The 20,281-nt window shown below is 47.5% G+C and overlaps 1 long non-coding RNA gene across 1 annotated transcript; it reads right to left on the minus strand.

Moving 5' to 3' along the window:
• Positions 1-3,941: 3,941 nt before the first annotated feature.
• LOC146395839 (uncharacterized) lies at positions 3,942-19,691 on the minus strand. Its single transcript, XR_014829757.1, has 3 exons — positions 19,498-19,691; positions 7,694-7,843; positions 3,942-4,240 (listed from the first exon to the last, which is right to left on the minus strand). It is a non-coding gene; the product is annotated as an uncharacterized LOC146395839 (long non-coding RNA).
• Between the last annotated feature and the right edge of the window lie 590 nt (positions 19,692-20,281).

Below are 20,281 nucleotides of genomic sequence, written 5' to 3' on the forward strand. Positions count from 1 at the left end.
TGAATTCTTCAACCCCCAACAAATGGAAGATGTTAATGAAGTGGTCTTTTTTTTTTTTTTTTTTTTTTTGTCTTTTTGCTATTTCTTGGGCTGCTCCTATGGCATATGGAGGTTCCCAGGCTAGGGGTCGAATCGGAGCTGTAGCCACCGGCCTACACCGCAGCTCATGGCAACGCCGGATCGTTAACCCGCTGAGCAAGGGCAGGGACCGAACCCGCAACCTCATGGTTCCTAGTCAGATTCGTTAACCACTGCGCCACGACGGGAACTCCATGAAGTGGTCTTCATTCCAGAAAGAAGGATCACCACCTTTGAAAAACACTGAAAACTTGCTGTCTACACTGATCTTTATCTGCAGCCCTATTTTTCTCCCCCACACTATAAAAACCATCTCCCAGTCTCTTCCAAGAGGGGCATAGTCTTCAGGGCCTTAGCCTGCTGTGACCCTCCTTTGCCTGGCAAAGCAATAAAGCTATTTTTTTTTTTTTTTTCTCCTTCACCCAAAACTTTGTCTCTGTGTTTCTATTCTATACCAGTGAGCAGAGGCTGGGTTTTAGCAACAATACCTGCTCAGCCATGAAGAGCAATGTCCTCCCAGCATCAGTAAGACCACTCCTTAAAGATAAACTTTCTTCTTGATCTTATAAGGCACTTCAGGGCATTTAGATCTGGATTGTGTAAACTGTCAATAATTCTTGTCATTTGATAAGCAGTCCTGTCCTCCAAAACTTACACAACCATGCCTTGACTTTGAAAGGGCAAGACAGTTCTGGGAGCTTTCTAAAATGCTCTTCCCAGTTTATAATCCTTAAATCTGGCTTGAATAAAATTTTCCATTTCTTTCTTAGATTGACTGGTAAATTTTCTATTGACATCTGCCTCATGGTGTAGGGAAAGATGGGCTGAGTGACCCCTGGGGCCTGGTCCTTAAATGGCCTATCCTCCAGAAGCTGAGTTGGTAGGTCTGAGAGGAGCTCAGGACACTTTTTAAATGACCTGTCAGGTGATTCTGACACAGGAGGTGTTTGGATGTAATAATGAGGCCCGTATGAAACCGAAAATACCTCTGACTCGAACCCAGCCAGAAGCCAGATTAGAAATTGAGCCCATGGCTTTTTAGTTAGAATCACTCACTTGGAGTCTGGACTCACTGAGGTTCAGATTCTTTGTGTCTCAGTGCAGAAGAAATTCAGCAAGAGACAGAGTGATAGGCAAGAAATAGATTTATTAAGATAGGACACTTGTGAGAGATACAAGCAGGCAGGCAAGGAGGCTTTGCCTCTATGATTAAGTGGGTCGCATTTTTATAATCCAAAGAAAGTGAGGAAGGGGAAAGGTCTCTTTCACTCATTCCTTGATTAGATGTCAGGCTTACATCACTATCTCTTCCTTGGTATCTGGTAAGAGAGTATCTGATCCTATGAGGTCAAACTAAGACTATATAGCACTTATTCAAATCAGAAGAAGGCTGGTAACATCTGCTAAAATATGTTGACTCATCTCAGGTTTCTGTATAATGAGGGTCTCCTACTTTGGAAAGTCATCTTTCCCTTGAACTCCTGTCCTTGGTTCTAAGGATCATTATCTTGCAGAACTTGAGTGCAGGCCTCATTGTATCTTTCACTTAATGACCTGAGGCATATCTCTTACTTTTAGTTATGGTTTTATATTTAAGTAAGCCTGCTTCATTCCGAGATGTCCTAATGGCTTTTTTGAGTGATTATTATCTTCCAGTGGGCTCCCAAATTTCCCTAAGTTTCCTTCTCTAGCCGTGGTCCCCTACTGGGACGTCTACAACTACCTGTGTCACTGTCCGACTCCATCCCTATCGTGTGGAGGAGGGGAGAGGGCACAGATGGTAAATGCTGGTGATGGATGATAACCTGTGTGCCACTGACCTCACACTGGGCCCGGGCCTCCCACTTTCATAGTCTCACACCCTGTAACTTAAGGCTGGCTTTTCCAGCTAGGATACAATGCTGCCTTTGGGTGACTGAGGGCTTCCTTCTCTTAGGAAGAGCCTAGGTGTTGCTAGACCATGGGTGGAGGCCACGCTGATGTGGGCTGGAGAGGCTGGTTCTTCCTCTCTGCAAAATACCTAGAAATAGAGATTTCTGCTTTCTCTTCAGACACCAGGGGAAAGATATCCACTGTAAGCCTAAAGCAAGAGGACAGTTTCCAAGAGTTGCAGAGAGGGAACCCACAGAGGTCTAGCCTGGGAGACCTGTGCTACCCGGGGATTTCAGACACTAGGAGACACAGAGGAAACACCCCTTCCCGTGGACTAGTGGGAAACTGTGCCCCTAAATGCATAGGACAAGGTCTGAAGACAGTCTTGGGAAGAAATGCATTGTAGGAATTCATTAAAATTGTTAGGGTCCCATGTACCTACAACAGATCCTCATTCTTGGAGTTACTATTAAAATGTGTTCCTTTAAGTTCCCGTCGTGGCTCAGCAGGTTAAGAACCTGACTACTATCCATGAGGATGTGGGTTTGATCCCCAGCCTTGCTCAGTGGGTTGGGGATCCAGCGTTGTCATGAGCCATGGTATGGGTTGCAGGCGTGGCTTGGATCTGGAGCTGCTGTGGCTGTGGTGTAGGGTGGTAGTTGTAGCTCCATTGGGACCCCTAGCCCGGGAATTTCCATATGCCACACCTGTGGCCCTAAAAAGCAAAAAAATAAAAAAGAAATAAAATGTGTTTCTTCCCAGACTGAACAGGAAAGGTCTGGCACAGACAGGAGGGTGATGGAGTTTGAGGGGGGAGGATTGCTCCCATGTCCTATGGTCCTGTGAGCGTGGGCCCTCTCCCCCTTACTGAGTGGCTCCTGGCAGGCATCTGAGTCCTGGTTTCATCATTTGCAACCTGCGAGCAGGTCACAGTTCCTTCCTGGTTGAGGTGTTGGGAGAATCAGCTAGAACACTGCATCATGTCTGGCTCAGACATGCTTGATGAATGTTTGTTGTTATGACCTGAAGACAATACAAGTCATTCAAAAAAGTCCAAGGAAATCAAAGTAAGTTTCAAGCTGGTATATTTTTCTGTGACTGAGAAGCTATTATCTTCACGCTAAAAAATAAGAACATTTTTTTTTGTTGTTATTGTTGTTTGTTTTTTCATGAAAAGAAAGAAAGGAAGGAAGGAAGAAAGAAAGAACGAACCTAACTCTCCCAAAACTTAAATGAGCTAAAGGAAATTCACAGCTGAGGGGCATCATTTCATGTCAAGGCCTCCCTGGGGGCCAGGGAGAAGCAGTTGCTCCATTGCTCCAGCCCTGGAATCATTCAAGAACGCCCTTCCCGGGCTTGGACAGAAGGATGTAGGCCCATTTTCCATGGGTGATGTCTGAGTGCTGGGAGGATGGTTCCCACTGGTCACTGACCAATCTGAGGCCTGTGACTAGGTGACGGCTTTCTTTCCACATGGAAAAACTACATTTGCTGGGAGAGAGCATGGGTGGGGACTCCTCTTCCTCATGGGCAGAAGTGTTTCCTAGTCCTTTTCCCTGGAGGCTGACCCTGTTGAAAACACGAGTCCCTCTGACGTAACCAGAATGGTCCCTGAAGTGCAGCCATCCGCTCAGGTTACAAAGCACCATGAGCACTACCAGCACCATGCTGCTGTCCAGGGGATGGATGGGAATGGCTTTTGCACAGACATGTTCAAAGAGGACTGGACCCAGAAAATCCAGTCTTTAATCCTAACAGTTACAGTTGCATACAAACTCTGTGATCTTGAGAAATTCTCCTCTTTCAGCTCTATCAAACAGGATTCCTGGGAAGAATAAAATGGAGGAATGTGACATTTTGGTTTACAATGCTTGGTGCCTAGACACTCATTGAACACCTGTGTGTGGAGGGGAAGAGTTGACGCATTGCTAAGGTTCAGGTTATCAAGAGACTATGGAAACCACAAGAAAGAGCTTTCACAACACCTGTAATTGTAAGTCAAAGGCTTTCATTTATTCAGTAAGACCAGTTGACACCAGGTGACAACATCAGTGTGGGTTCTGGAGGAGTGAGACTCTCCTGGGGACTTCCAGGAAAGTCTCTAAACTTTAGACGCTTGTTACTGTTTTGAGAATGGTGACATCAACTGCTTCCCCCCAGCAGAGCTATTTAAGGGTCACCATGTGTAATGAGAGAGCTCCAGGAGTCCACAGCACAGGGATGAAGGATGGGGCAACTGGCTGCATGGGGATGAAGGATGGGGCGGCTGGCAGCCACTCGTAAGCCAGACCTAGAAAGAGGAGGCCATCTGGGTTAAGTGGACTTTGCAGATTGAGTGTCTCTTAGGTGGAAACTAAAATGAAAGCCTAAAAAAGATTAAGTCTGCATGACTAATCGACCCACCCAGACCCAGACCTGCAAATCTCCACTTTATTGGACCTCCACAGGCTCTGAGTGTCTCTTACTTGGGGCTCCTGGCCACTCTGCTAGACAATAAACCTGGCTTGAGATCTCACTGCTCTGGGCAACTGTCTTTCTTTCCCTGGCACTCTATCAGTTTCCATTGGGTCCACCATATCTGATGGCAGCAAACAGCCTATTGAATCTTCTCCCTGGGAATGTATAAAACGCAGGTGAACACTGAGAAGCAGGCAGCTGGAGTTTGGCTGTGTCCTGGGTTGCGGAGAGCCTCTGCTCCACTTCCACTTTCATCTGGCTGTCCCCCCATCCCTAAGAGTGGGGGACCCAGAATGCCCACCCCCGCTGACCTTCCAAGGGCCCTTTCCAGAGAGTGACTTCTGTGTCTCTGTCCCTGGCAGCCTTTATACTCAGATCAGCACGCTCTTGTGTTCTGAGCTCTAAGTGCTACCACAGACGTTTTGTTTAAGAGAAGTCAGAATTGGAGACATGAATCACAAAATGTAAATTCAACACGTTGTCTAGGAAGAAGGGAGAATTTTGAGGCATGGGAGAGCGAGATGGTAGGAGATCTGGTGTTTTTCTTTTTACCAAGAGGCTGGCATAACTGCCACCAGTGGCCCCACTGAGATCACTAGGTGAGGTCCACACCCTTTTTTACACATCAAATACAAAAGCAGTAGCACAGGAAGATTTTCTCCAACTAGTAGTTTTCCAGATTGGCTGGGAGGTGAGGTATAAACGGTAGGAGGACTTGGCTGAAGTTCCCCTACTTTTGATTCAGGAAATGACCCCCCACCCCCAGCCCCCAGCTGGTGGGCTGGAGCGAACGGTGGGGTGGGGTGGGGAGGGATGAGGTTCCTCCCTCCTGAGCTGTCTCTCTCCCTTGGCGGCCGCTGTGCTTTTCCGAGGCTCAGCTGAGCCTCCAGGCTCCAGGCAGCACAGGCTGAGTCCCACCCCTGCAAACCCCAGGACCACTCCCTTCTCTGTCAGCTCTGGAGGGCGGCCTCTTGGCACACTGATGACCACGCCCTGAGTGCCTGCACGGCCCCGCCTTCTCCCGGTCCCATTCTCCACTCTTCCAGTGATCTTGGCCTCAGGGCCAGGGGCAGTGCTGGGAGGAGCACGTGGTCTCCAGCCCTATTCTCTGTGGCCAATCGGCAGGTGCAAAGCTGGTAGGAGCTTTCTCTACGGTGCCGCCCGCTTTGCCTTCCTGACGACGTCCCATCACTCTTAACAGCTCAGGGCCTGCCTCCCCTGGGCTCTGTGACTTTCAGGTGTTCGTGGGCTGTTACCACACGCCCCTCCCACTTGGTCCCAATTGAGCGGAACTCTGCAGATGTAGCCAGCTCCGTCTTCCTTCAAAAATCATTCCCTCTTGGAGTTCCCTGGTGGTGAAGTGGGTTAAGGATCTGGCCTTGTCTCTGCTAAGCACAGGTTCAGTCTCTGGCCCAGGGACTTGCCCAACCAGCAAAAAAAAAAAAAAAAATCAGTCCCTCCTGTTCATGCATCACTGGGCTGTCCTGTCTTTACCAGGCATACTCACACACACTCACACTCACTCACACTCACTCACACCCACATACTCATACACACACACGTACACATACACTCTCGCACTCATATACACACACGCTCACCCTCACATTCATTCACACACACATACACACACTCAAACACACTCTAACACGTACTAATACACATCCTCCCACACTGGCTCATGCTCACCTGTACTCACACACCTTCTCACTCTCACACCTGGGGGTGTACACTGTTGAATCTCTCTCTCCATCACACACTCTTCTCTCTGTGGCTCAGAGTCTGCACAGGAGTCAACACAGGCCCCCCACAAGTAAAGGAAACTATGATTAGGCCCATCCCTCTGCCCTTGATTTCTTCTTGTCAGGCAGACTTTTAAAACCACAATTGATTCCAATGCCTTAACTCCTTTATGCTCAAAGAGGCTATTGTCAATAGGATGAAATAATACTTTTTTTTTTTTTTTTTTTTGCCTGCACCCTTGGCACATGGAATTCCTAGGCCAGAGATGCTGCAGCTGCAATCTGCACCACTGAAGAGACAACACCAGATCCATAACCTACTGTGCTAGGCCAGGAATCAAACCTTCATCCCAGTGCTCCAGAGACACTGACAACCCCTTTGTGCCACAGTGGGAAGTCCTCCTTGGAAATCATTTTAAGTGTATAGTTCAGGGGCTTTAAGTGCATTCACATCGTTCGACATCTATTATCATGTCCATCTCCAGACTTTTCCCCTTTTTAAATAGACTTCACATTTTAGAGCAGTTTAGGTTCACAGAAAAACTAAGGGGAACGTACAGATAGTTTCCACACGGCCCCGACCCCTGTTCTCAGCTCAGAGTGTTGCTGCTGACCAGCTCCTGCCCTAAGGGTTTTTTTTTAAAAAAGAAATGTTATTGTGGTAGTTCCTGCTGTGGCACATCGGGTTAAGGATCCGAGGTTGTCTCTGCAGTAGGTTCGATCCCTGGCCCAGCACAGTGGGGGCGTTGCTAAAGCTGTGGGGTAGGTCTCAACTGTCTTAGAACCGATCCCTGGCCCGGTAAATTTCACATGCCACAGGTGCAGCCCAAAACAAAACAAAATGTGTTTTTTTGGAGTATATACAATGTTGTATGAGCTTCAGGTTTACAGCACAGTGACTCAGTTATGCAGGTACACACAGCCATTCTTTTTTTGCCAGGTAGGTTGATACAGAGCACCAGGGGTACCTCCCAGTGCTGTACAGTAGGTCCTTGTTAGTCATCTATTTTACACAGGGCTGCTTTTTGTTGTTTGTTTGTTTTGCTTTTTAGGGCTGCACTTGCAGCATATGGAGTTTCCCAGGCTAGGGGTCGAATCAGAGCTATAGCTGTCGGCCTACACCACAGCCACACCAATGCAGGATCCAAGCTGCGTCTGAGACCTACACCGCAGCTCACGGCAATGTCAAATGCTGGATCCTTAACCCACTGAGCGAGGCCAGGGATCCAACCCACAACCTCATGGTTCCTAGTCAGGTTCATTTCTACTGTGCCACAACAGGAACTCCACATAAATAGGGTTTAACCAGGGCCCCAACAGTGCCTCCAGCTGCATCGTCCTCCCTAGAAACTGTCTTGGGTCCAGCTAACACAGGCCGTGGTCTACCGGGTGCCCAGACCTCCACCAGCAGGAACTTTTAGTTAGGTTTGTAAGAGGAATTCCAAGGCCTGTGTGTGTGCTATCTGGCAAAGATCCCAGGCCCGCCAGGGGTCTTTTAAACTGGGAACCTGGTGGGAAATGAGGCCCTAGAAGCCATTACTGACCTGCAGAGGGTGAGACACGTTGATGAGACACGTTGAATAGACAAATCCATTTAGGCTGAATCTTGATCCTGACCTGCACGTGGGGCGGTAGGCATCAGCATGGCCGGTGCCAGGTGTCATCACGGAAGCTGTATTTTGCAGTAGGTGCCACTGTGGGGAGAGACAAGACAAGCCCAAACCCAACCAGCTGGGGGAACTTTTCCTGTCACATAGGAGGGAGCTGGTGGTGGCTCAAATCTGAGGGCCTGCCCTGCAGTGAGGATGGGAGACAGAGAAGCGAGTTAAGGGCTGATGATCTAGAGCAGGGAAGTAACTCACATCATGGAGCTTTACTGCTGCAGCATTTCAGTTTTGTTTCTGTCTTTCTTCCTTTCCTTGATAACTCATATTTATTGTAAGTCTAACATGCCACACACCATACACTTTCATACACATTCCCTGTGTGACCTCAAAACTGCTTATGACCCCCCTGCGTGATGGCCGCTGGAATTCGGCCCCCTTCCTGGATGGGGGAACCAAGGCGTGAGGCAGGAAACCTGGCCAGGGTCACAGCAGGCCCGCAGGGCTAGAAAACCAAGCACCCCTCTTTGCATTTGCCTGGCCCTCATGGAGGTCAAGGGTGTGCTGCTCAATGATGCATTTATTTTCCACCCTGAGTTTACAGACATTGTGTACATTTCCAGATAAAAATAGAATGTTTCTGTGAGATGGCCAGAGCATGACGAGAAAGTATCTTGAAAATTGCCAAGTGTCACAAAGATAATATTTTAAACAACCTCATTATACGTTATTGCACAGTGTAATTTTTTTTTTTATTAGGATGCAGTGAACGTGTCCTAGAATTGCCTTTTTCTTTTTTGCATAAGGACTGACTTGGGAATTATGAGTAAAGGGAAAGGAAAAACGATTCCTCTGGCCGGGTCCCCAGGGAGAGGATGTCTAAGTCTTATACAATAGGTATCTATGCTGCGTCCAAATACAAATAAAACTCATTGAAAGAACTTGCTTTTTTAAAGCAAAAAGTGGCATGAGTATCTTGACCCTAGAGTTCCCTGGTGGCTCAGTAGGTTAAGGATCCGGCATTGTCATTGCTGTGGCTCAGGTCACTGCTGTGGCGCAGTTCAATCCCTGGCCCTGGAACTTCTACATGCTGCAGAAGTGGAATCTTAGCAGTAGCATCTAGAGAGAGAGTGAGGATCCTGATGGAAGAAGGTCATGAGAAAGCGGGAAGGGGTGAAGAGGCCTGGGTGGGAGGTGGGACTTTGTAAGGAAGAGGACAGCCGGTGGAAGAGAGGATGCACAAAACCCCAGCCTTTGCAATGGGACATTAAAGGGGTCTCCCTTGAAGGCAATCCCTCTTCCCAGCTCAGTCAGGGTCAAGCACAGAGCGGAGTGTCAGGGTCAAAGCCCTGGGTGACATCTCACAAGGAAAGGACAATGAGTCAAGAATTTCCAAAGAATCACGAAGAAACCCACCCAGAGCCAAGAGGGCAAATTTAGAGAGAAGCTGGTTTCCTGCTTTGTGGCTTCTCTCCTGGAGCCTAGATCAGGCTTATCACTGATTGTGAGTCAAAGCTGCCACCAGATCCCTCCATTTTCTGAGTCACAGGCTGGCCTGTGGGAGTCTGGGTGAGGTGGCGGGGGGGGGGTGCTGGGTCCCTCAGCAGCTTCTCTTGGGCGGGGGGGTGGTGAAGCACAGGGGAGCCTCAAGCAGCAGCCTTTCATGGGCTTTCTCCTTGGGCTCACCTTCCCAGACCGGATTATAAAGGGGCCTTGGGGACCAGCAGTAGCAAGGGTACCAGCGGCAGCCTTTTTGAGACTAGTGCCCGAGACCCCTTGGTCTGGTCTGGACCAGTGCCACCTGGGCCAGGAGCTGGAATGGGCAGGGGCTGGGACTGCAGCAGGGGCCACATGGATTTACCAGTTTTCCTCTGATCCTGCTGTGCACCCCACCTCCCCCGGCCTCTAAATCTGGAGGCTGTGCTCTCTGGGGTGACTCCCAGGAGACCCAGCTTTCTCCCAGGGCCAGAGGACCTTCCTCGCTGTGATGCTGAAAATGTTCCAGCCAAGGCAGGAGGAGGTCCTGGGCCCTGTTTCTCCTCCCTGTCCCATGGAGAGGGTGGCCCAGGTCGTGCCTGCCACTTGGGCCCAGCAGCCCTTGAGCAAGGCAGAAGACCCGTCTGCAGTGCTCAAGCAGGACAACGCATTTCCTGTACACTTGGCTGGGCATGTTCTGTGAGGCTGGTTTGTGTTCAGAGGGTATTTTCTTTGGCCTGTCACCAAAACACAGCTCGCCAGGAGGTGGAGGAAACCAATTTGTTAACAATTCTCAGGAAAAAAAAAAAAAAAAAAGAGGCCAGGGCGGCTAGCAAGGAGAATCTAGAGGCCACAATCCCAGGGCAAAGACCACAGCCAAGTGGTCTAGGCCCTGCTTGTGCCATGCCCTCAAGGCCTCCTCCACCAGGAAGCCTTCCTGCTGGTCTCTACCTTATGACCAGCACTCGTGGCCGTACAGGGTGCTTCCTCCACAGTAATGTGGTTTGTCAGTTTTTTGGGGGTTTTTTTTGGTCTTTTTAGGGCCACATGTGCTGCATATGGAAGTTCCCAGGGTAGGGGCTGAAATGGACCTGCAGCTGCCGGCCTACACCATATCCACTGCAATGCTGGATCCGAGCCTCATCTGCCACCTACACCAAAGCTCAGAGCAATGCCAGATCCTTAATCCATGGAAAGGTGCCAGGAATTGAACCCATATCCTTATGGATACTAGTCAGGTTGGTAACCCGCTCAGCCACAGCAGGAACTCCAGGTTGGTCATTTTGATTTGCTTGTATGCTTGTTAAGATGGTGCAGGTGCCTGCTCTCCGGCCACTGGGGACAATGTTTCCTCAGTCCAGGGCATCTTTGACTGTTTTTTTCCTTAACAGTCTTTATTTTTTAAAGAGCAGTTTTAGGCTCACAGCAAAACTGAGCGGAAGGTGCAGACATTCTCCGTATAGATCCTGACTCCTTTACATACAGCCTCTTCCACCAACCCCATTCCGAACTAGGTGGTACATTTGTTTCAATCAATGAACCTCTGTTGACATGTCATTGTTACCCAGAACCCACAGTGTACATTGAGGTTCACTCTTGGTGCTGTACATTCTGTGGATTTGGACCCATGAATGATGACACGTATCCACCATCAGAGCATCATACAGAGTCATTTCATTGCCCTAAAAATCCCCTGTGATTCATCTCTTTATCCTTTCCCTCCCCCCAGCCTCTGAAGACCACTGATCTTTACTGTCTCTGTAGTTTTGCCTTTTCCACAATGTCATAGCCCTGGAATCATATAGTATGTAGCCTTTTCAGATGGGCTTCTTTCACTTTGTCACATGCATTTCAGGTTCCCCTATGCCTTTCCATGGCTTGATTGCTCAGTTCTGTTTTTTAAAAAAGTTTTATTGGGGTAGAGTTGATGATAGCTCATTTCTTTTTGTCACTGAATAATATTCTACTGTCTGGATGGACCACAGTTACTGGATGGACCACTCACATACTGAGAGACATCTTGGTTGCTTCCAAGTTTGGGCAAGTGTGAATAAAGCTGATAGAAACATCCTTGTGCAGATTTTTGTGTGGACATAAGTTTTCAACTCTTTTGGTTAAATACCAAGGTGTGTGACTACTGGATTGTGTGGTAAAGCTATGTTTAATTTGTAAGAAATTGCCAAGGTGGTTGTACCATTTTGTAGTCCCACCAGCAATGAACAAGAGTTCCTGCTCTTCCACATTCTCACCAGCATTCGGCAATGTCAGTATCTGAATCTGGTCATTTTCACAGGTGTCTGGGGTATCCGATTGCTGATTCAACTGGCATTTCTCTGATGATATACGATGTGTGGAGTATATTCTTTCATGCGCTTATTTGCCATCAGAGCATCTTTTTTCCCTATGCAATGACCGTGTTGTGCTGGGCATGTGAGTACTGGCCTTGCCCTCATGTGCCTTATGCATGAAATTAGGAAGAGAGCTTACTGGGGTCAGGGATTGTGTCTCCTAGGTCAGAGCTTGACCCTGAGGAACCTGGGCACTGCAGGGCGAGTCAGAGCATGTCTTCTTGTGTGATCAGAGAGAGAGGCTACCTCACCCACCTGAGCCTCAAGCCTGTCATCTGTGAAATGGGGAGAAGACTAGGATCTTCTTTAGAGGGTTGTTTCCAGCAGTAAATGTGCTGATGTGTATAAAACACATAAGCTGCCCTTGATAAAGACTACTGGATGCTGACAATAATCATTTGGTTTGCATTTTGGTGGAAAGGCCATATTCCATCAGTCCAAAGAATAACTGAGCTGGGACAGGGGGCCAAAACCATTCTCTGACACCAGGAAATCTGAAGCCAGCAACCAGGGTGCCTTCTTGTGTTGTTTCTTATAGATATTTTTTTCTAAAATGGATGCCTGGTGGCTTTGGGGTGATGAGTAGATAGAAAAGTTTAAGACAAAGCAACCATGCCATGGTGGCAGCTTAGTAAACTCTGACTCCTGAAATGAGTATTTGATTGAAGAACTAAACTTAGAGATTAAGAGGAGTTCCTGTTGTGGCTCAGTGGGTTAAGAATCTGACTAGTACCCATGAGGATGCAGATTCAATCCCTGGCTTCACTCAGTGGGTTAAGGATCCAGCCTTGCTGCAAGCTGCAGCGTAGGTCTCAGATGCGGCTAGGATGTGGCATTGCTGTGGCAGCTGCAGCTCTGATTCAGCCCCTAGCCTGGGAACTTCCACATGCTGCCTTTGGAAGGTGCAGCCTTAAAAAGAAAAGAAAATATATTAAGAGAAATTACCTAATTTGGGAACTTCATCCAGGGGTCAAGCTCAAATATCGGTAAGGGGTCAGCTGGTTAGTAGAAAACTAGTTCCTGTGTCACTTTCTCACTTTCTTGACTCCAGCCAAGGCCAGTCCTGGCCTGGCCTCTTTCCTCACACCATTAACACACACAATTAATGAAAAGCTGGAACAAGCCCAGACCAAAAACTTGTTTAGAACACTTCCTCCCCCACTTCACCAGCACAAACATCTATTCTGGGTCTGGGCTATTTTCCAAGTTAGGTTACATGATAATAAACAAGTTATTTTTTTTTTTTTCCTGGTGAGTGCAATTTTAACCGGGCACTTTGCAAAACACAATTTAAAAAATTATTTGTAGAAACTATTAAGTGGAAAAGTTAGAGACATAAAGAATTGTATGTGGTTATAAAAATGTTTTCCTCTAAGCTCTGTTTATTCCTTGGCATTTGGAGAGAACTGCTTGGACCATTTCTGACCAGTAATATGTGTTTCCCATAGATGTTGGAACTTTCTTATATAGATGATCCATAATTATCAATCTTCTTTTAAGGATAAAGAAGGGAAGTGAAAAGTCCCAGAAATCGATCAGCTGGCTCAAATTTGCTGAGAAATTTCAGAATTCACGACTGAAATTTACAAAGTAAATCAACACCCTGCAAAGAAGTAAATTAACCCAGAAGGACAAAGTGAAAGGATAGTTCCCATGTAACCTCATAAATTTCCTGCTCGATGCATTTCAAGTCTCTAATTTCTAATAAAATTCTCATGAGAACATCGTATTGCTCCATAAAAACTCCTGAACTCTCCCCATGAGAACCGGCTGGTTTATAAGGGCACATGGGTTCACTGCTGTGGTTTATTTATTAAAAATTTCTCAGTAAATATATCATGGTCTGCTGGAGAGGGCCTGTGATTAGGGGGAAGCCCTGTGTCATTTCTGCTGTCCCCAAGTATGAAGAAAAACAAGAAGAAGCACGTCAAAAACTCTGAACTAGGGAAAACTGTAATTTTTTTTTTCCTAAAGAGAGATTTATGTGAGCTGTTCCCGGCCTTTACCTTTGGCCCAAAAGACCTCGTAGGAGTTGCACCTTCACCTTATGAAAGTCTGAATGGTTGTCAGTGAGCCTGCAAGACAGGGAATGGAGTCCAGGTATCTTTTCCCTGCCATGGACCACCCTCCTGTGTCACCCCTCCTGAATCACCCTCCTGGGCCACTCCTCCTGGGTTACCCCTCCTGGTCACCCTTCCTGGGCCACCCCTCCTGGGCCACCCCTCCTGGGCTACCCCTCCTGGACCATCTCTCCTGTGTTACCCCTCCGGGGACATCCTTCCTGAAGAGCACAAGGCAGACAAAGTGGGTACTGATCACTTTGAGGGATTTCAAAGTCTCAGAGAAAAAAAGATGTGTATTCAAAGGTACAATTCATGAAGACCATGAGTTCATTGCTTACTCAGCTCCTCATATGCTTCCCACCTGGAAGGTAATCTCCAGTAACCTGGTTATTTTTAGTCTGCGCCAAATGCTTGGCAAACAGCTTTATGAGTCTTAACGCACTCAATTCTACACCCAACCCTATAACACAGGGTACCACCCCCTTGCTTCAGAGAGGAGACTTCACACAGAAAGGTCAAGTCCAGGAAAAACAGAGTTCATGCAGGTGGCAGCAGGAACTTGAAACTCTGTAGGCTGATGGAGATGCTGACCACTGACCACCAGACTGGACTTGGAGCGGGTGCTCACCAAGGAGGTGGCGTGACTCCCAGAAGCCTTTCCAGGTGTTATTCTACTCACCCAAGATTCTCTTTAAACAGATTCACAGCTTCACATCTAACATCTGCAAAACACCTGCAATGGGTGAAAAGTTGCGCTGATCCATTGACAGTGGGCTGCATCTGACCCTCACAGCCAACTTGCGAAGGGGACAAGCCCTCTGCCTTTTGTATGGACATTTTTGCCTGACTCCGATACTCAAGATCTGGACCTTGTTCTTCCAGCCTTTGGTGGAAGGCTTGGCACAGACAGGTGTGGCTGAATCTGTGGCATACAGAAGTTTCTGGACTAGAGGTCCAATCAGAGCTGCAGCTGTTGGCCTACACCACAGCTATGGCAATGCTGGGCCCAAGCCACATCTTTGAAGCTTGCAGCAATGCTGGATTCTTAACCCACAGAGCGAGGCCAGGGATGGAACCGTCATCCTCACGAACACCGGGTTCGTAATCCATTGAGCCACAACAGGAACTCTCGACAGGGGCTTACTTAAGCATTTTAAGGGATAAAATAGGTTTTGGTTCATGACTGAGAAAAGGGAATAATTAAGAATTTCAAAAAAGTAGACCTCTTTTAAAAACCAGTTTTAGATTCACAGCAAAATTGTGATGACAGTATAGAGATTTTTCATCTACACTCTGTCCTCACTCAGCCTCCCCCATTAGCAGCATCCCCACCAGCTGGTCCATTTGTTACAACTGATGAACCTCCATGAACACATCACCATCGCCCAGAGTCCATGGTTTACATTTGGTGTCACTCACTCTTGGCATTGGACATTCTATGGGTTTGGACACATGTATAGTGACATGTATCCATAGTTATAGTATTATACAGGGTAGTTTCCCTGCCTTACAAAGCCTCTCTGTGCCTCTCTTCATTCCCCTACCAACTCCTAGAAACTGCTAATCTTTTCACTGTCTCCACAGTTTTGCCTTCTCCAGAATGTCACAAAGTTGGGATCACATGGTATGTATGTAGTCTTTTCAGAATGGCTTCTTTCACTTGGTCTTGTGCATTTAAGTGTCCTTCCTGTCTCTGCGTGGCGTGGTAGCTCATTTCTCTTTAGCGCCAAATAGTAGTCCATTGTCTGAGAAAAGCATCATTTTTGCCTCATAGAAATGAAGAGCCCTTTCTAGGTCCAAGGGACTAGCTTGAACATAGGAGGGGACACCATCCAACATGTGGCACATTCTGCAATTCACTGTCCCTAAAGAGACAGAGAAAGGAATTTTTTCTTTTTCTTTTTCTGCTTTTTAGGGCCGCATGTGCGGCATATGGCAGTTCCCAGGCTAGGGGTGGGATCAGAGCTGCAGCTGCTGGCCTACACCATGGCCCCGCAATGCGGGATCCACAGCTCATGGCAACACCGGATCCTTAACCCCACTGAGCAAGGCCAGGAATCAAACCCCTGTCCTCAGGCATACCAGTCAGGTTAATTACAGCTGAGCTACGATGGGAACTCAAGGAATTTCTTCTTAATGACAGTGGGTCACAAAGGTCATGGAGAGGAACCATCTCACCCAAGGCACAGGTCCCTTTGGCCCTGTTATCCAAAATGCAGACGAGGAATTGTGCATGTCCATCCCACGAATGAACTCTGTGAATAAGGCATTTCCTAAATACCGACTTCAAATTTAAGGGCACTTGCTATTGACAAGGGACATTCTCTGTCCTCCTACCCCTGGGACACGGCTCCGCCCAACACCCAACTATCTCAAACCCTTAAGCCCAGGACCATCAGTGTGGCAGGCCATCCGCTGGTGGGAAAATGCAGAGGTCCTGCAGAGATCTTCAGAGCTGGTGGTACTGTCCACGCGGGGCGTGTGTGTGGGGGCGGGGGGGGGGGGAGTGACGGAAAGCAAGCAATTAAGAAATCAACCAACCAAAGCTTACAGGAATGAGATGGAGCATGAAAGAGAACAGGGGCTCCAAACCTGGCTGCGGGCTGTTGGAGGGGTGAGGGCGCCACCTACCGATCGCACACGGCCCTGCAGGTGGGAGAGCCAGGGCGTAGCTGGAAAGAACAAGTCTGTTCCCTGTGCCGTCTTCTCCATAGTGGGGAATTATGTGAGATTACAATAGCATTCATTCTTAAAAACCTGGATGTAAAGTATGCTTAGCTCCATAATGTACGTCTATGGTCACAGGCCGGCACAGCGTCTCTTAATTACAAAAGTCAGCAAGATCTAGGGCTGCTTCATGCATTACCAGATCAGTGCCATGTTGATCTCTACAGGGAACCGGCTTTTTGCGACTTAGAATTATGGCTAAAAGTTGTCATGAATTAAGCGAGAGGAGAAGGCGGTTGGCCATTTATTTCCAACCCAAGTCAAAAATAAGCCAGAGTAAGCTTTTAGCTAATGGTTATTTAAAATAAATGACTCAAAATCCTGAAGGTTTTTATAACCTTACCAAAGCCAGCTTGTACATTTGTCCTCCTAACTCCATTGCTTAGAGGCATTGCATTGCTTCCTGACTGCTGGGGGCAAAAAAATGACTTCCAAATTCTTCAGACCTTTGAGAAAGTAAAGTGGGGTCTGAATATCCAAGGAAAACTTTATCATTCACTTTTTTTTGTTTTGTTTTGTTTTGTTTGTCTTTTCTAAGGCCATACCCGCAGCATATGGAGGTTCCCAGGCTAGGGATCCAATCTGAGCTGTAGCCGCCGGCCTATGCCAGAGCCACAGCAAAGTGGGATCCGAGTCCCCTCTGCGAGCTACACCACAGCTCACAGCAGTGCCGAATCCCCAACCCACTGGGCGAGGCCAAGGATAGAACCTGCAACCTCATGGTTACTAGTCGGGTTTGTTAACCACTGAGCCACAATAGGAACTTCCATCATCCACTTTGTAATGGCTGTGATTTAAGGCAAACTCTTGCTCCACCAGAATAAGTCTCTCTCTTGTCCTGAAGTATTCCTAGAAGTTCTGGGGTTATAAGAGGGGAAGGCCAGCAACTGAGCATTTTTGGAATTCCTCTTTGGTTTGGTTTGTTACTTGTTTCATAAGGGCATTTTTATCATTGCCCTGTGAGCCCAGAAGGCCTGAGAAGAGTCTCTGCTCCCACCCCGCAGGGCACTGTGGAGGAGGGTTTTGTCCCCTGTGCCTCCCGTGGTCACAAGACCATGGCAAGATGCCCCAGAATGAGTTTATGGCTTTAGAGCAACTACCACAAAACTTTTCAGTAAAAACCAGCCTCAGTCACCACCCAGATTCAGGATGCATTTGCTCCGGGATAAGTCAGTATTCTGGGTGGGGGGGTGTGTTGGCTTTCTTCCAGGGTCTCAGGAACTGGGGCCCCCCAACCGCACAGGGTGACTTAGGCCCCACCCTTGCTGGAGGGTGGCTGAGACCCTCCGCCTGGGAAACGGGATGTAAAGAGAGACCCTGTGCCTTGAGTGAGATGCTTCACCTCCATGGCCTTTGTGACCCACACAAGAGCTGTGTAAGTTAGCCAGACCCTGAACAGAATCCCAGACTCACAGAGGAAACTGAGGCTCGGAAGGAAGAAGTGATTTCCATACAGTCAGAGCATTTGTTGGAAAAAGAGCTGAGAGGGAGCCCAGGTCCACCTCCTACATGCCCTCCCCCGCCCCCAGCACTTCCCTCAAAGGCAGAGGGAGCCAAAGCTGGTCTTTTCCGCTGTTGACCAAATTTCAGGTATAAGAAAAAAAAAAAAAAAAAGCAATTCTCTGTTGTTGTTGTTTTATTCAAAAGCTCTATCTTTTAAAGTAAATTAAAGGCAAAATGTTGCCTTTATAGCCAAAATGCTCAGGTCTGCATGACATCCTTGTCTGACCTCAATTGGTTATTTTTTTGCTGGCCTAGGTTCTCTTAGTTTCAGTCTAAAGGACATGCTAAGAACAGAAATCTATATTGTTTATTCTGGTCCCCTCCTACCCCCTCCCTCCCCCAGCCTTGCCAATTTGTAAACAAATCAGAAAAATCCCCAGTGGGCTGGAAACCTGTCCGTGGTTTGCTCCAGCTGGAAAGAATTGTGTTCCATCAAGATTTAGGCCCCATTTATAATGGAAACCCTGACGGGCGGTGTTGTAATTACAGTCTTGCCATAATGAATGTATCGCTGTGGTCAAAGTCGTGGGTTTTTCCATGTATTTTTCCATGGGAGATTTCCTTCCTGAGAGATGTGAACTTAAAATCTGGATTATAGCTTTGACTTCAGAGCGGGCTCTGTCCTGACATTGGTAGAGCTTAAGGTTGACCATTATATTGGCTTTGGTAGTCATGATTAACAAGGGGGACACTGGTCAAATTGATTTTTGCAAGATTAATGGGGGGTAGTGGATAGGGGTTTGGGGCTGTTGGAGCTTATTTCAGGAAACTTGCATTGTTGCCCAGATTTTTAACCAGGGAACATTTTCTCTGCCTTCTGATAGGATGGCTACATAAAGTAGAAAAGTGGCTAGAGTAGACCAAATAAAACCTCAGATGGTCCTGATTGGCCTGGGACTCTCTGGTTTTCACCCTAAAATCTCACCTCCCAGGAAACCCCTAGTCTTAGAGGGTTTCTTAAGGTTGTCACCTTAAAAAGTACAGAAAATTGAATCAAATTCTGGGGAACAGAAAAGCTAACAGTCTACCTGAAAGAGAACAACGAGAGTGAGTTTTAAAGTAAAATCCTTCCTCGGTGTTTAAAAAAACCTTTTAGTGTCGTTAGGCTTTTGCTTGAGAATGGACAGTGGAGGACTCCAAAGGAAGGTAGAAAGCTCACACTTGGCCCAGCAGAATATAACATGAAAAATAAAAGACACCACTGCTCTGCCTCACACTTTCCTAGGTTAATCTATCCTCTGGTCCGGAGATGTGAATAGAACAAGGCAGTTCTGGGGATGCAGGCCATCTCAGGGTCCCCTCCTACAAGCCTGTCCTGAAGGCCCCTGACTGCTCTACAAGCTCTCTTCTTTCTGCTAGAAGAGGAATGGGATGCAGGCGAGAAGGAGCTGGAGCCCAGGTGGGAGCCGGACTTTCCCCTCTGGGCCCCCTACAAGGCCCAGCTCTGGGGGCCAGCTCTCTGGGTCTTCCACTAGGGCATCTTAACGGCCTTTCCAAGGATGGTGAAAATCTCCAACTTTTAGGAACTGGTGGACTGACTGGGGTCAGAAGAAAGGAAGGAGTATGGAATCAAAACTAAGACAAAAAATGGCCAATACAATAATACCCCAAAATATTAGACACTTACCTCTGTAGGGCAGTGAGAGGAAATGTGTCAAACCTCTTTTTTGACTTGTGAAACAGATGTCTCAAGGCGCGAAGATGAAACCCATCTTCGGAGCTATAAATGCCATGTCTTCCAGTACAGAACCTTTGGTATATGTGTTGTTACTCTTCCTGCGGGTGGAGATCCTATAGCTGTTGAGTCCAGAATCCTGATATGGAGAAACTGGACAGGAGTGAGTGGAGGACTTGGACCTGCCAGGGCAGACAACTGTGCCCCCCGTTGCTCCAGGGAACTTGGGCTTGGCCTTGTGACCTGTTGAGGGCACGGAATGTGACCAGGCATAGCAGCGGCTATGTCTCACCCACTCCTCTGGGAGTTTCTGGCTGGAGTATCCACTGCCCTCAGCCCCGGTTGTGGAGCACACGTGACCTTAACCTGTAGCCTGAAGAGCAGTCCTTTAGATGACCCACAGATCCAAGTGAAAAATACATGCTTGTTGCTTTAGGCCATTAAGATGTTATGCTGTTTGCTTTGCCCAAAGCCGACAAATACACCTGCTTTTAAAGAAGACACTAAGTAGCTCCCTTATGGTGCAGTTGGTTAAGGATCCTGCATTGTCACTGCTGTGGCTTGGGTTGCTGTGTGGCATGGGTTTGATCCCTGGCGTAGGAACTTCTGCATGCTATGGGTTCGGCCAAAAAAATAAAGTAGGCACTAAGAGAAGTAAGTCAGACAAAGAAGAATACCATTTTAAATCACATATATGTGGAATCCAAAAAAAGGGTACAAATGAATTTATTTACAA

The sequence above is a fragment of the Sus scrofa genome, chromosome 15, assembly GCF_054392235.1.
Source record: "Sus scrofa isolate SSC_HxYL_T2T_F1_AM1 chromosome 15, Sscrofa_HxYL_maternal_Yorkshire_Landrace_v2.0, whole genome shotgun sequence".
Taxonomy (NCBI): Eukaryota; Metazoa; Chordata; class Mammalia; order Artiodactyla; family Suidae; genus Sus; species Sus scrofa.